Source organism: Garra rufa, chromosome 10 (genome assembly GCF_049309525.1).
Source record: "Garra rufa chromosome 10, GarRuf1.0, whole genome shotgun sequence".
Classification (NCBI taxonomy): Eukaryota; Metazoa; Chordata; class Actinopteri; order Cypriniformes; family Cyprinidae; genus Garra; species Garra rufa.
The window spans coordinates 37,005,259-37,022,530 of record NC_133370.1 but is presented as its reverse complement, the minus strand read 5'-3'; positions in this window follow the sequence as shown (position 1 = coordinate 37,022,530).

Below are 17,272 nucleotides of genomic sequence, written 5' to 3'. Positions count from 1 at the left end.
CAGATGGCCAGTCCATCAAAGGGATGACAAACACACACATTCATATTTACACCCACTTACAGTCTCCAGTTCACCTGTCCTTTTCAATTGTCAATCTTGGTCAAACAGTTAATCTCACCTCCAAAACTCACTCAGAACAAAACACTTCATATATGTGTAGCAGGGTGCTATAGCCCCTATTCTTATTGGCTGGCGTCATCCTCATCTCTATTGGCTGGTGTCATGCAAAATCATTAAACCAATCAGAGCGTATTTTGGAGATTATAAATGCGTGAGTGTTGTGACTTGGGATGCGCCATCAGTGTTACCGCCCCTTTTTCCCGTTTTTGGCAATTCTTTCCGGTTCCAAATTGAAGGTATGTGTTGTAGCCCTGAAGCAGTAAATTTGTATGTGGATGTAATATTGGTAATATTAGTGTACTTGTTGCCATCAACAAAGTTTGCTTTCGGTTTTCCAGCTGCTGTGCATTAGACGCCCACAATGGTTCACAGGTAGGCTTGTTTGTTATTAGAAAGAACGTTGCCCATGAATACGGGGCTGATGTATTTGTGTTTGTAGTTTGTCATCATAGCCACAATTTCCTATGACTGGTGACGATGTGTAACGCGATGCCTTAACACTCTCGTGGTATGTATAATAGTTAGTTTTTTTTTTGTTTTGTAATGTTTGATTTATTGTAAGTAATTCTTTTTTTTTGCTCCCATGTTCGGCAGGTAACTGCACGTGCAAGGGTTTCTGTGAATTGTAGTTCGGGGCAGAATATCTACTGCGGTGGCGGCGCTGCTGTTTTGCCTGGGTCTCATTTGCTTAATGTAATTCACAGCGTTTGTGAATTCGTTCTGAATCGGGATGCACTTTTTTCCAGGGGTTTCAGTACAGCGTAATCGATATTGCGTCACCAGGCAGGCGTGGCCTATTTGAGAATTTGCATAGGTCACCGATCATGCGCAGTTAGGGAAAAGCAATTTGCTTCAAATACCTCCACTATTGCAGGGCTTTCGTGCACTTCATATTCATATACAGTATCATGAAATACCTGTCCACGTTCGCAGGGGTTTCGTGCACTTCATAATTATATTCATATACAATATCTTGAAATACCTGTCCACGAACGCAGGGGTTTCGTGCACTTCATAATTATATTCATATACAATATCTTGAAATACCTGTCCACGAACGCAGGGGTTTCGTGCACTTCATAATTATATGCATAGTGTCTTGAAATACCTGTCCACGAACGCAGGGGTTTCGTGCACTTCATAATTATATGCATACAGTGTCTTGAAATACCTGTCCACGAACACAGGGGTTTCGTGCACTTCATAATTATATGCATACAGTGTCTTGAAATACCTGTCCACGATCGCAGGGGTTTCGTGCACTTCATAATTATATTCATACAGTGTCTTGAAATACCTGTCCACGAACGCAGGGGTTTCGTGCACTTCATAATTATATGCATACAGTGTCTTGAAATACCTGTCCACGATGGCAGGGGTTTCGTGCACTTCATAATTATATTCATACAGTGTCTTGAAATACCTGTCCACGAACGCAGGGGTTTCGTGCACTTCATAATTATATGCATACAGTGTCTTGAAATACCTGTCCACGAACGCAGGGGTTTCGTGCACTTCATAATTATATGCATACAGTGTCTTGAAATACCTGTCCACGAACGCAGGGGTTTCGTGCACTTCATAATTATATGCATACAGTGTCTTGAAATACCTGTCCACGATCGCAGGGGTATCGTGCACTTCATAATTATATGCATAGTGTCTTGAAATACCTGTCCACGAACGCAGGGGTTTCGTGCACTTCATAATTATATGCATACAGTGTCTTGAAATACCTGTCCACGAACGCAGGGGTTTCGTGCACTTCATAATTATATGCATACAGTGTCTTGAAATACCTGTCCACGATCGCAGGGGTTTCGTGCACTTCATAATTATATGCATACAGTGTCTTGAAATACCTGTCCACGATCGCAGGGGTTTCGTGCACTTCATAATTATATGCATACAGTGTCTTGAAATACCTGTCCACGATCGCAGGGGTTTCGTGCACTTCATAATTATATGCATACAGTGTCTTGAAATACCTGTCCACGATCGCAGGGGTTTCGTGCACTTCATAATTATATGCATACAGTGTCTTGAAATACCTGTCCACGAACGCAGGGGTTTCGTGCACTTCATAATTATATGCATACAGTGTCTTGAAATACCTGTCCACGATCGCAGGGGTTTCGTGCACTTCATAATTATATGCATAGTGTCTTGAAATACCTGTCCACGAACGCAGGGGTTTCGTGCACTTCATAATTATATGCATACAGTGTCTTGAAATACCTGTCCACGAACGCAGGGGTTTCGTGCACTTCATAATTATATGCATACAGTGTCTTGAAATACCTGTCCACGAACGCAGGGGTTTCGTGCACTTCATAATTATATGCATACAGTGTCTTGAAATACCTGTCCACGAACGCAGGGGTTTCGTGCACTTCATAATTATATGCATACAGTGTCTTGAAATACCTGTCCACGATCGCAGGGGTTTCGTGCACTTCATAATTATATGCATACAGTGTCTTGAAATACCTGTCCACGAACGCAGGGGTTTCGTGCACTTCATAATTATATGCATACAGTGTCTTGAAATACCTGTCCACGATCGCAGGGGTTTCGTGCACTTCATAATTATATGCATACAGTGTCTTGAAATACCTGTCCACGAACGCAGGGGTTTCGTGCACTTCATAATTATATGCATACAGTGTCTTGAAATACCTGTCCACGATCGCAGGGGTTTCGTGCACTTCATAATTATATGCATAGTGTCTTGAAATACCTGTCCACGAACGCAGGGGTTTCGTGCACTTCATAATTATATGCATACAGTGTCTTGAAATACCTGTCCACGAACGCAGGGGTTTCGTGCACTTCATAATTATATGCATACAGTGTCTTGAAATACCTGTCCACGAACGCAGGGGTTTCGTGCACTTCATAATTATATGCATACAGTGTCTTGAAATACCTGTCCACGAACGCAGGGGTTTCGTGCACTTCATAATTATATGCATACAGTGTCTTGAAATACCTGTCCACGATCGCAGGGGTTTCGTGCACTTCATAATTATATGCATAGTGTCTTGAAATACCTGTCCACGAACGCAGGGGTTTCGTGCACTTCATAATTATATGCATACAGTGTCTTGAAATACCTGTCCACGAACGCAGGGGTTTCGTGCACTTCATAATTATATGCATACAGTGTCTTGAAATACCTGTCCACGATCGCAGGGGTTTCGTGCACTTCATAATTATATGCATAGTGTCTTGAAATACCTGTCCACGATCGCAGGGGTTTCGTGCACTTCATAATTATATTCATACAGTGTCTTGAAATACCTGTCCACGATCGCAGGGGTTTCGTGCACTTCATAATTATATGCATACAGTGTCTTGAAATACCTGTCCACGAACGCAGGGGTTTCGTGCACTTCATAATTATATGCATACAGTGTCTTGAAATACCTGTCCACGATCGCAGGGGTTTCGTGCACTTCATAATTATATTCATACAGTGTCTTGAAATACCTGTCCACGATCGCAGGGGTTTCGTGCACTTCATAATTATATTCATACAGTGTCTTGAAATACCTGTCCACGAACGCAGGGGTTTCGTGCACTTCATTATTCATACAGTGTCTTGAAATACCTGTCCACGAACGCAGGGGTTTCGTGCACTTCATAATTATATGCATACAGTGTCTTGAAATACCTGTCCACGATCGCAGGGGTTTCGTGCACTTCATAATTATATTCATACAGTGTCTTGAAATACCTGTCCACGATCGCAGGGGTTTCGTGCACTTCATAATTATATGCATACAGTGTCTTGAAATACCTGTCCACGAACGCAAGGGTTTCGTGCACTTCATTATTCATACAGTGTCTTGAAATACCTGTCCACGAACACAGGGGTTTCGTGCACTTCATAATTATATGCATACAGTGTCTTGAAATACCTGTCCACGATCGCAGGGGTTTCGTGCACTTCATAATTATATTCATACAGTGTCTTGAAATACCTGTCCACGATCGCAGGGGTTTCGTGCACTTCATAATTATATGCATACAGTGTCTTGAAATACCTGTCCACGAACGCAGGGGTTTCGTGCACTTCATAATTATATGCATGATACAGTGTCTTGAAATACCTGTCCACGATCGCAGGGGTTTCGTGCACTTCATAATTATATTCATACAGTGTCTTGAAATACCTGTCCACGAACGCAGGGGTTTCGTGCACTTCATAATTATATGCATACAGTGTCTTGAAATACCTGTCCACGATCGCAGGGGTTTCGTGCACTTCATAATTATATTCATACAGTGTCTTGAAATACCTGTCCACGATCGCAGGGGTTTCGTGCACTTCATAATTATATTCATATACAATATCTTGAAATACCTGGCCAAGATCGCAGGGTTTTCGTGCACTTCATAATTATATTCATATACAGTATTTTGAAATACCTGTCCACAATCACAGGGGTTTCGTGCCCTTCATATTTATATTCATATAACGTTACAGTGTCTTGAAATAACGTTACCTGTCCACGATACCGTTGTAAACCATGATTTATTTTCGTAAATAGACGCTACACGTTTTACATTTCTATAACGGCTGTTTATTTCTTTTCGAAAATCGTTTAAATTTAAGATTTTAAAACATAAAAATAACCTGTATGACTGTGTTGTCCTTCATTATCCATCAGTGCTGATCCTAGGTTTTGAAATGCCCGCGCAAAAAAACTGACTTACTGCGCATGATCGGTGACCTCTCTTAATAATTTTTTTTTAGAAAGGGGCGTTTTCCCAACGCCCTCAGGGACGCCCATTTTACGTCGTGGTAATGAAACCCCTGGAATTTAGTGAGTACCTTCTGAATCAGTGCGTGTGTGTGCTGTATGTGTGTTCGTGTATGTGTGTGGTGTTGTGGATCTTATTGTAATTATTTTGGTTTTCTTTTGTTTTGTATCGTTACAGAGAATTGTGGTATTTCTCTGTGTTTGAGTGTGCAATTCTTGTTTTTTTTTTGTGGTTTTGTAATTTGTGTGGGAACTGTAGCTCTTTTCTTTTGTTTGTGTGTGTGTGTGGGTGTATATTGTATTCTTCATTTAATTTTTATGTTGGGAGGGCCAAGCAGTGGTGATGCATTGTGTGCACACCGAGTGTCGTGTTTAATAAGTTTGCTGTGCTTCACCAGTGTGTAGTGTTTTTTTTGGGTTTCTGTATAAAATTTTGGTGGAAGTCTGAGGACCCCCGCTGGCCATCCTTTGTCTTGCTATTGTTTATTGTTGTAAATTGTATGTGTGACTGAGTTATTTTCTTTGAGTTTCTTTTTATTTATTTTTTTTTTTTTTTGAGACTTTGTATGGAATAATTGTATATTTTAACTTTTGTATATCAATAAAGTACTTGTGATCTTTATTCTCATCCTAGTCTCCATACTCACCCTGCCTTTGGCAGCGAACCTGTGCCCTTAAGGCTGGTATTTCCTGGTATATTCCAGGTGGCGTAGTCAACTAATATTTAAAATCAAAATAGTGTTTCTCATCCCTGACCCCTCTTGCCACATTTGGCGTAGTCGGCAGGGTTGCCATTGATTTGGGGTGAGTTTTTTTTTTTTTTTCTCTCTTTCTTCTTTTAATTTTTTTTTGTTTGTTTGTTTGTTTATTTGTTTTTGTTTTTTTCTTGTTTTTGTGAAGTTTTTATTTTGGAGACGTGGGTGAGTTTGATTTGTATTTTTTTTTTTTTCTCTCTTTTGAAAGGCAAAGCAGCAGCGACTGTCAGTTTAAGCAGGCCTCTCTGGGTGGTGTTTCCCTCTGCAATTGGTAAGTAATTTGTTATGATGGAGGGGGAGTTGCAAGAACTCAGGGAATTAGTGACATTATTTTAAACGAGTCCACCCCCCAAGATTACTGTTATAAACATGAACCGCGTCTAAAAGGTAAAGGAGGAGGTGTTTCTACTATTTATAGCAGTATTCTCAATGTCTCTCAGAGAACGGGCTTCAATTATAACTCGTTTGAAGTAATGGTGCTTCATATAGCATTATCCAGAGAAACAAGTACTAATGATAAATCCCCTGTGACGTTTGTGTTAGCTACTGTATACAGGCCACCAGGGCACCATACAGACTTTATTAAAGAATTTGCTGATTTTCTATCCGAATTAGTGCTGGCCGCAGATAAAGTCTTAATAGTGGGTGATTTTAACATCCATGTTGATAATGAAAAAGATGCATTAGGAACAGCATTTATAGATATTTTGAACTCGATTGGGGTTAGACAACACGTGTCAGGTCCTACTCATTGCCGAAATCATACTCTAGATTTAATACTGTCACATGGAATTGATGTTAATGGCGTTGAAATTCTGCAGCAAAGCGATGATATCTCAGATCATTATCTAGTCTCTTGTATAATCCAGATAGCTAAAACTGTTAATTCAATTCCTTGCTACAAATACGGTAGAACCATCACTTCTACTACAAAAGACTGCTTTGTAAGTAATCTTCCTGACTTATCTGAATTCCTCAGCATATCCAATAGCTCAGAAAAACTTGATGATGTAATAGAAACTATGGACTCTCTCTTTTCTAGCACTTTAGATACAGTTGCTCCAGTGCGCCTAAAAAAGATTAAGAAAAACAGTGTAACACCGTGGTATAACGATCATACCCGCGCCCTAAAGAGAAAAGCACGAAAAATGGAACGCAGCTGGAGGAAAACAAAACTAGAGGTTTTTCGTACTGCTTGGCGTGAATGTAATTTATCTTATAGGAAAGCATTAAAAACTGCCAGATCGGATTACTTTTCATCTCTCTTAGAAGAAAACAAACATAACCCTAGGTATTTGTTCAATACTGTGGTTAAATTAACTAAAAATATTGCAGCAACAGGTTTAGACATTTCCCAAAAGCACAGCAGTAATGACTTTATGACGTACTTTACCTCCAAGATAGACACTATTAGAGATAAAATTGTAACCATACAGCCGCCCGCTACAGTATCGCATCAGATAGTGCGTTGTAGATCTCCTGAGGAACAATTCCATTCATTCTCTATTATAGGAGAGGAGGAATTGTATAAACTTGTTAAATCATCTAAACCCACAACATGTATGTTAGACCCTATTCCATCTAAGCTACTAAAGGAGGTACTTCCAGAAGTCATAGATCCTCTTCTGAATATTATTAATTCGTCACTATCATTAGGATATGTCCCCAAAACCTTCAAAATAGCTGTTATTAAGCCACTCATTAAAAAACCACAACTTGACCCCTATGAATTAATTAACTACAGACCAATTTCGAATCTCCCTTTTCTGTCAAAGATACTAGAAAAGGTAGTATCCTCACAATTATGCTCCTTCTTAGAGAAAAATGGTATCTGCGAGGATTTCCAGTCAGGTTTTAGACCATATCATAGTACTGAGACTGCTCTAATTAGAGTAACAAATGACCTGCTCTTGTCAACCGATCGTGGTTGCATCTCTCTATTAGTGCTACTGGATCTTAGTGACGCATTTGATACTATTGACCACAACATTCTTTTAAATAGACTTGAAAATTATGTAGGCATTAGTGGTAGTGCACTGGCATGGTTCAAATCGTACTTGTCTGACCGTCATCAGTTTGTGGCAATAAATGAAGAGGTATCATTTAGATCGCAAGTGCAGTATGGAGTACCTCAAGGCTCAGTGCTAGGGCCATTACTTTTTACGCTTTACATGTTACCCTTGGGAGATATCATCAGGAAACATGGTGTTAGCTTTCATTGTTACGCTGATGATACTCAGCTCTATATTTCTTCGCAGCCCGGCAAAACATATCCATTCGAAAAACTAACAGAATGCATAGCTGATATTAAAAACTGGATGGCGAATAACTTCTTACTGTTAAATTCTGAAAAAAAACAGAGGTATTAATTATTGGACCTAAAACCTCCACAAGTAATGACCTAAAACACAGTCTAATACTAGATGGCTGCTCTGTAAATTCGTCATCATCAGTTAGGAACCTAGGCGTCCTATTCGATAGCAATCTCTCCTTTGAGAGCCACATTTCTAGCATCTGCAAAACCGCATTTTTCCATCTTAAAAATATATCGAAATTATGACCTATGCTATCAATGTCAAATGCTGAAACATTAATTCATGCGTTCATGACCTCAAGGATAGATTATTGTAATGCTTTATTGGGTGGTTGTTCTGCACGCTTAATAAACAAACTCCAGCTGGTCCAAAATGCAGCAGCTAGAGTTCTTACTAGAACCAGAAAGTATGACCATATTAGCCCGGTTCTGTCAGCACTGCATTGGCTCCCTATTAAACATCGTATAGATTTTAAAATCTTGCTAATTACTTATAAAGCCCTCAATGGTTTAGCTCCTCAGTACTTGAACGAGCTCCTATCGTATTATAGTCCTTCACGTCCGCTGCGTTCTCAAAATTCTGGCAATTTGATAATACCTAGAATATCAAAATCAACTGCCGGCGGCAGATCATTTTCTTATCTAGCGCCTAAACTCTGGAACAATCTACCTAACACTGTTCGGGAGGCAGACACACTCTGTCAGTTTAAATCTAGATTAAAGACACATCTCTTTAACCTGGCTTACACATAAAATCATTAACACATTTCTATAATTCAAATCCGTTAAAGGATTGTTAGGCTGCATTAATTAGGTCAACCGGAACCGAAAACACCTCCCATAACACCTGATGCACTCGTTGCATCGTAAAAAGAATGGCATCTACGCTAATATTAGTCTGTTTCATTCTTATTCCGAGGTCACCGTAGCCACCAGATCCAGCCTGTATCTGGATCAGATGGTCACTCCAGTCCCCCGGATCCAGTCCGTACCCAGCTTAGATCGTGGATCACCACCTAGAGATGACTTCAATAGCCGTGGATGTCAACCAGATGAGCTCCAAGGCGGATCATCAATAAAGACCTCGCCAACCTTGACGGCCATCGGCGCTACACCACAGGATCCTGATGAGTTCTCTACAATCAGACATTGGTACAAACTGTTGTTTGGTCTGGCCAGAGGAGAACTGGTCCCCCGACTGAGCCTGGTTTCTCCCAAGGTTTTTTTCTCCATTTCTGTCACCTGTGGAGTTTTGGTTCCTTGCCGCTGTCGCCTCTGGCTTGCTTAGTTGGGGACATTTTCCAGCGATATCGTATACTATTTGAACTGAACTGACGATGATATCACTGAATTCATTGATGAACTGCCTTTAACTGAAAATTGATTGTTACAATAATGCGTTACTTACACACTATTGTGCTGTTTAAATACTGTGCAGTTGCTTTGACACAATCTGTATTGTAAAAGGCGCTATATAAATAAAGGTGACTTGACTTGACTTGACTAGTGGCACAGTTAAAAGCTGACAATGACAAATTGCGCCAAGAACGTGCATCTACCTCGTCTGTGCCAAGCGAGGCTTCTTTTGGTGCCGCAGAGGGTTCTGTTGCTGTGCCCCCACCCACCAGTGCTGGTGCCATTCCAGCTGAAAGGTTTGTGTTTATACCTCGTGATCGTCGATGTCCAAAGTTTAATGGCAGGACTGGCATCAGCATTGATGAATGGGTTGAAGAGGCACAGGCATGTATGCAGGCACGCCATCTTTCTATTTCAGATCAAGCTTTTTTTCTGTTTGACCATTTGGAGGGGGAAGCACGGGAGGAGATTCGTTATCGCGCTAGTGCTGAAAGGGGGGATCCTTCTAAAATTGTTTTGGCTTTACGGGAATTATATGGGTGCTCACAGTCCTACGTGGCTTTGCAAGAGGCATTTTTTTCTCGTAAGCAGCGGGAAGGGGAGACTCTATTAGAGTTTTCCCTTGCGTTGATGGGCCTCTGGGAGCGTGTCGAACAGCGGTTACCATATGATATGCCAAATTCAGAAACCCTTGTGCGTGATCAGTTTGTTGAACATGTGGCCGATAGCTCTTTGCGTCGAGAGTTGAAACAATTAGTGCGTCGTTTGCCTTCAAGTTTGTTGGAGGTTCGTAGTGAGGCCCTTAGATGGGAACGTGAAGGGATGCCGGGAGGCACTCGCCGTCGAAGCCAGTCAGTTCATGTTGTTCCTGCTTTGCAGTATGGAGTGCAGGGGGAGTCATTATCATCAATTACTCATGGTTCCTCAACACTTGAGTTAAGTGAGCTAAGAGACTTGTTGAAATCACAGCAAGCTCAATTAGATCAGCTCTCTAAAAGTGTGGCCCAGCTACAAACAGTTGCTGAGTGTAGTCAAGCCACTCGGACGCGTAGTTATTCTCCACATTTGCAGAATCAACCTTCCCGTGGTAATCCGGTAATTTGTCGAAGATGTCAGCAGCCAGGACATTTTGCTAGGGAATGTGACGGGAAACGTGTTCCCTCTCGGCCTACTTTTCGTACTGCCTCTTCTGTGGCTGGGATTGGGCAGTCTGGTGCACAGCAGTTGTCGGAAAACTAATACCCACCGGGTTGCAGAGCCACAGCTCGGTCGGGGTAGATGGCGGCTCAAGTATTTTTCAGACTTCTACGTCGGTATCGTTATTGATGTCGTCGTGTCCGCATTTGGTTGCTTGTATTGGTGGGGTCCATGTGCCTTGCCTCATAGATACTGGCTCCATGGTTTCTACTATAACAGAGAGTTGTTTCTTGCAAAAATTTGAACCATGGGGTCAGGACCGTCTTAGGTCATGTCAATGGTTGCAACTTCGTGCTGCCAATGGGCTGGACATCCCTTACATTGGTTATATGGAACTAGATGTTGAACTCTGCGGCAGAGTAGTGCCAAAATGCGGGGTGTTAGTAGTTCGAGATCCTCCTGGTGGCCTGTGTTCTCAGGTGCCGGGAGTTTTGGGAATGAATGTTCTCAACCGGTGCTACCAGGAGCTTTTCGGGCAGCATGGCCTTGCTCTTTTTGAATCTCCCTCGTTATTGCAGGCGCCAAGTATCGTAACACAGGCTTTTCAACATTGTCATGAGGTATGTTCTCATCCTCGTTCTACCCGTGTGGGTTCAGTTAAGGTACGTGGTCGTAGGGTATGGCGCATCCCAGGTGGCACTTTACAGTTTGTTACAGCAACTTGTTCTGAGCAGTTTTTGCATGACACTGTGCTTTTTGAGCCCCCGGACTCTGGTCTGCCAGCTGGGTTATTAGCTTCACCCTCATTGGTACGGGTAGATCGAGGTACAGTTTCTGTGCCGGTGGTCAATGTGGGTACCACTGACATTGTATTGTATCCACGTACTCATTTAGGCACTATAACTAGTGTCTATGTGGTTAGTTTACCATCAGGGGTTACTGAGGTTAAAACAGTTACAGCTACTATAAATGCACAGGTATCCCAGGAAGGGCCTACAATTGCAGAACAGCTGAGGTCTACTGATCTATCCATGTTGTCATCTGAGGATCAGGAGCAGGCAAGAGCCTTGCTTTGTCGCTATCAATTGGTGTTCTCTGCACATGAAGGGGACTTGGGTTACACCAATTTGTTGTCTCATGACATCCCATTGTTGGATGATGTTCCTGTTCGGCAGCGCTACCGTCGTATACCTCCATCAGAATATGAGGTAGTGAAGGCCCATATCAATACCTTGCTGGAAGCTAAGGTTATACGTGAGAGTTGTAGCCCTTATGCGTCCCCTATAGTCCTCGTTAAGAAAAAGGACGGTAGTTTGCGCTTGTGCGTAGACTACCATCAACTCAATGCGAAGACCAGGAAGGATGCGTTTCCCCTTCCCCGCATAGAGGAGTTCTCCACGTTAGATCTAGCTAGTGGGTACAATCAGGTCCCTGTCAGTGAACAAGATAGATCTAAGACTGCTTTTTGTACGCCATTTGGTTTATTTGAGTGGAATCGCATGCCTTTTGGTCTTTGTAATGCGCCTGGTACATTTCAGCGTCTAATGCAGCGGCTATTTGGTGACCAGCAGGGACAATCGTTATTGCTGTATCTTGATGATATAGTAATTTTTTCATCATCCATTGCACAACATTTGGAACGGTTAGAACTTGTGTTGAGTAGGTTACAACGTGAGGGCCTCAAGGCGAAGCTGGGTAAGTGTGATTTCTTTCGGTCTGAGGTAGCATATTTGGGGCATGTGATTTCAGCTGAGGGTGTCTCCACCGACCCAAAGAAAATCGAGGCAGTTGCCCAGTGGCCTTATCCTTCTAGTGTGTCAGAGTTGCGTTCCTTCCTGGGATTTGCAAGTTATTACCGCCGTTTTGTTGAGGGGTTTGCCAAGTTAGCAGCCCCTCTGCATCGGCTGGTGGCAGAATTTGGAAGTACGAAGTCCCGGAGGCGGGCAGAGAGGGATTTTGCTGGTGGTTGGACTGCACAGTGTCAGAGAAGCTTTGAAGACCTGAAAGGTAAGCTTACCAGGTCCCCAGTGCTTGCTTATGCTGATTTTACCCTCCCTTTTATTCTTGAGGTGGACGCTAGCCTGAGTGGGCTAGGGGCAGTACTCTCACAGAATCAGGGGGGTAGGGTGAGACCTATCGCATATGCAAGTCGTGGTCTGAGGCCCACAGAACGTAATATGGCAAATTATAGTTCCATGAAATTGGAATTTTTGGCATTGAAGTGGGCAATGGCCGAGAAATTTAGGGAATATCTACTCGGTCAAAAGTGTGTGGTATTTACAGACAATAATCCCCTCAGCCATTTGACCTCAGCTAAACTGGGGGCCACTGAGCAACGTTGGGCAGCACAGTTGGCTTGTTTTGATTTTGAGCTTAAATATCGGCCTGGGAGATGTAATAGAAATGCTGATGCTTTGTCTCTGCAGAATTTAGCTGTGCCAGGGGTGAAGGATGGCCTGCTTTCAGGGACAACAGTTCCTGCCGTGGTACAGCAGGCTGTGGAAGCTGTATCTGCTCCGTTGGCTATTCAAGCAGTGACGACTGCATTGCCAGGCCACTCAGTTGCTGATCTAGGACGCCTTCAGGAAGCTGATCCGGTGATCAGTGAAATTCTAGGGTTTTGGAAGAAGCAGAAGCTCCCAGGCCCTCATGAACGGCAGCAGCTTTCGAAGGCAGCACTGATTCTTCTTCGGCAGTGGGATCGTTTGGTAGAAAGGCAGGGAGTAATTTACCGTCGCATTTTACGTCCGGATGGGGGCGAGGAGGTTTTGCAAGTAGTTCTGCCTTCTGTTTTGCGGGGTGATGTTTTGAAAGGGTTGCACCAAGATCACGGGCATCAGGGCATTGAGCGTACCACCAAATTGGTGCGCCAGCGATGTTATTGGCCGGGCATGACTGGTGAGGTGGCGCAATGGTGCCATGAGTGTGAGCGATGCCAGCAGGCCAAGGATACTGAACCTATTGCCCGCAGTTTTATGGGGCATTTGTTGGCATCTCGGCCAAACGAGATCTTGGCTATTGACTTTACATTGTTGGAGCCTTCTCGGGCAGGGTTGGAGAATGTTTTAGTGATGACTGACGTTTTCACTAAATTTACGTTAGCTGTCCCTACTCGGGACCAAAGGGCTGAGACTGTAGCACATGTACTGGTGACTGAGTGGTTTTATAAGTTTGGAGTCCCGGTGAGAATCCATTCTGACCAGGGCCGTAATTTCGAGTCCCTGCTGATCCAGCAACTTTGCTTATTGTACAGGGTTGAGAAGTCTCGCACAACACCATACCACCCAGCTGGTAATGGCCAGTGTGAGCGCTTCAATAGAACCCTGCACAATTTATTACGGACCCTGCCGGTTTATAAGAAAAGAGATTGGGTCTCTTTTCTCCCTCAGGTTCTCTTTTCGTATAACACCACGCCGCACCAGGCTACGGGGGAGTCACCACACTTTCTGATGTTTGGTCAGGAGCCACGGCTCCCTGTGGATTTTCTGCTGGGCAGAGTTTCCGAGCCAGTGGCAGGTGACGTGCATGAGTGGATTGCAGAGCACCAGTCAAGGTTGCAGGTGGCTTTTAATGGTGCACAGGACCGTCTGAAAATTGCTGCAGATCGTAGAAAGCAATATTTTGATTCACATGTGTGGGACTCTCCACTTGAGGTTGGGCAGTTTGTTTACCTTCGTGAGTGTGGAATAAAAGGTCGACAAAAGATCCAAGATAGGTGGAGCTCTGTGGTCTATAGAGTTACGGAAGCACCTAGTGTAGGTGGCTCTGTATATACTATTGTACCGGTGGATGATGTGGATAAGGCTAAACGGGTTCACCGTTCACTGTTAAAAGCTCAGGTTCAAAGCCGTTTTGCTCCCAGGCCCAGTGTGGTTCTTTCAGTAGACTCTGAACCGGCTGTGGCGAATAGTAAGGAGGGCCCTTTAGTGGGCGCAGAACCAAATGCAGAGGATTTCAGTGATGAGGTAGACTTATGGGTGGTCTTACCAGAAGTGCAGGTGGCAGGTGCTTCTGTCCCGGTAGAGGAGTCCGCTTCAGGTGACAGGATAAGCCATGCTGGTAATGTGGAGGTGAGTCTAGGACTACCTCCAGATCCAATTTATGGCGATTTGACACAGGAAAATGAAGCTGTGCTGCGGAGGTCAAGGCGGCCAACAGCAGGTCAACATTCAAATGTTCATCGCTTGCCAAGGTCAGTAGGGGAGGCTGTAGCTGGTGTTGGGACACCCACTGGGGTGGTATCGAATTCAGTGGTGGCTCTTTTCAGGCCTTGGGATTGATCCCTGGGGTTTGGGAAATTTATCGTCGGGGCGACAATACATAATGTGGGGGTGGAATGTAGCAGGGTGCTATAGCCCCTATTCTTATTGGCTGGCGTCATCCTCATCTCTATTGGCTGGTGTCATGCAAAATCATTAAACCAATCAGAGCGTATTTTGGAGATTATAAATGCGTGAGTGTTGTGACTTGGGATGCGCCATCAGTGTTACCGCCCCTTTTTCCCGTTTTTGGCAATTCTTTCCGGTTCCAAATTGAAGGTATGTGTTGTAGCCCTGAAGCAGTAAATTTGTATGTGGATGTAATATTGGTAATATTAGTGTACTTGTTGCCATCAGGAAAGTTTGCTTTCGGTTTTCCAGCTGCTGTGCATTAGACGCCCACAATGGTTCACAGGTAGGCTTGTTTGTTATTAGAAAGGAACGTTGCCCATGAATACGAGGCTGATGTATTTGTGTTTGTAGTTTGTCATCATATAAATAGCCACAATTTCCTATGACTGGTGACGATGTGTAACGCGATGCCTTAACACTCTCGTGGTATGTATAACAGTTAGTTTTTTTGTTTTGTTTTGTAATGTTTGATTTATTGTAAGTAATTCTTTTTTTTTGCTCCCATGTTCGGCAGGTAACTGCACGTGCAAGGGTTTCTGTGAATTGTAGTTCGGGGCAGAATATCTACTGCGGTGGCGGCGCTGCTGTTTTGCCTGGATCTCATTTGCTTAATGTAATTCACAGCGTTTGTGAATTCGTTCTGAATCAGTGCGTGTGTGTGCTGTATGTGTGTTCGTGTATGTGTGTGGTGTTGTGGATCTTATTGTAATTATTTTGGTTTTCTTTTGTTTTGTATCGTTACAGAGAATTGTGGTATTTCTCTGTGTTTGAGTGTGTAATTCTTGTTTTTTTTTGTGGTTTTGTAATTTGTGTGGGAACTGTAGCTCTTTTCTTTTGTTTGTGTGTGTGTGTGGGTGTATATTGTATTCTTCATTTAATTATGTTGGGAGGGCCAAGCAGTGGTGATGCAGTGTGTGCACACCGAGTGTCGTGTTTAATAAGTTTGCTGTGCTTCACCAGTGTGTAGTGTTTTTTTTGGGTTTCTGTATAAAATTTTGGTGGAAGTCTGAGGACCCCCGCTGGCCATCTTTTGTCTTGCTATTGTTTATTGTTGTAATTGTATGTGTGACTGAGTTATTTTCTTTGAGTTTCTTTATTTTTTTTTTTTTTTTTTTTTGAGACTTTGTATGGAATAATTGTATATTTTAACTTTTGTATATCAATAAAGTACTTGTGATCTTTATTCTCATCCTAGTCTCCATACTCACCCTGCCTTTGGCAGCGAACCTGTGCCCTTAAGGCTGGTATTTCCTGGTATATTCCAGGTGGCGTAGTCAACTAATATTTAAAATCAAAATAGTGTTTCTCATCCCTGACCCCTCTTGCCACATATGTTTCAAAATAAGCTTGTTTCACCATAACACTGGCAACAATTCTTATTCAGAAAACATACATTTCATTCATAACACACTGATCTAAATAATGCTAACAACTTGGTGCATTACATAAACTATGAACTTTTATCTTTAAAGTTTATATACCCGGACTGTTCACAAACACTTTGTCTGGTCTATGGTGCACATGCCCTGTGTTCCTGCCAGATCCATCCTGCGTTCCCATGAACTGTGTTTCTCCTGCAAGCTCTCCTGGATTCTGACACCTGTTGTTTACAAGGACTGTTCAGATAAGACTACTTTACAGCTACATATTTGCCATCTGCCATATCATCATTGTCAATAAACATATTACTCTGGTTTCATACTTACCCATGTCTCTGCCTCCTGTGTGTGACAGAAGACCAGACCACACCGAAATGAACACTGAAGAGACCGCTGCACCTGACCAGTTTACTGAGCTCGTAAATACCCTCAAAGCGGCGCTCACTCCATCTCCTGCACTGCCATCTGCCTCAGGTAGTCCCATGGCCATACCATCTATGTTTGCTGGAGAAGCGGCTGAGTGTAGCCGTTTTTTACTCCAAGTTGAACTCTATATTCAGATACAACCACACCAGTTCCTGACCGAAAACGCCAAGGTAGCCTTTCTCATTTCATTATTGACTGGTAAAGCCCTCCAATGGGCAAAAGCAATCTGGAATGCTAATAATCCGATTATCAATTCATTTGAACAATTTACGAGCCATTTCAGTGAAGTTTTCAGCACTACCACGAGCGAACTCACCACCTCAGATCAACTTTTCCGGCTACAACAAGGTTCTTCTATCAATGAGTACACACTCCACTTCCGCACGCTGGTGGCGGCTAGTGGTTGGAACGAGATCGCACTGCTGGGCGCCTATCGGCAAGGTCTAAATCCAGATATTCGTGCAGCCATGGCTTTGTACGATGACTCCATCGGCCTGGAGGCCTTTCTACAACGTACCACCCGGGTGTCCCAGCGACTAGCCGCCTGCCAGCCCCCCTTTACCGCTCCTCAGTCCGCTTCGGTGGCAGCTTCAACTCCAGTTCCAGAACCCATGGAAATCGATTC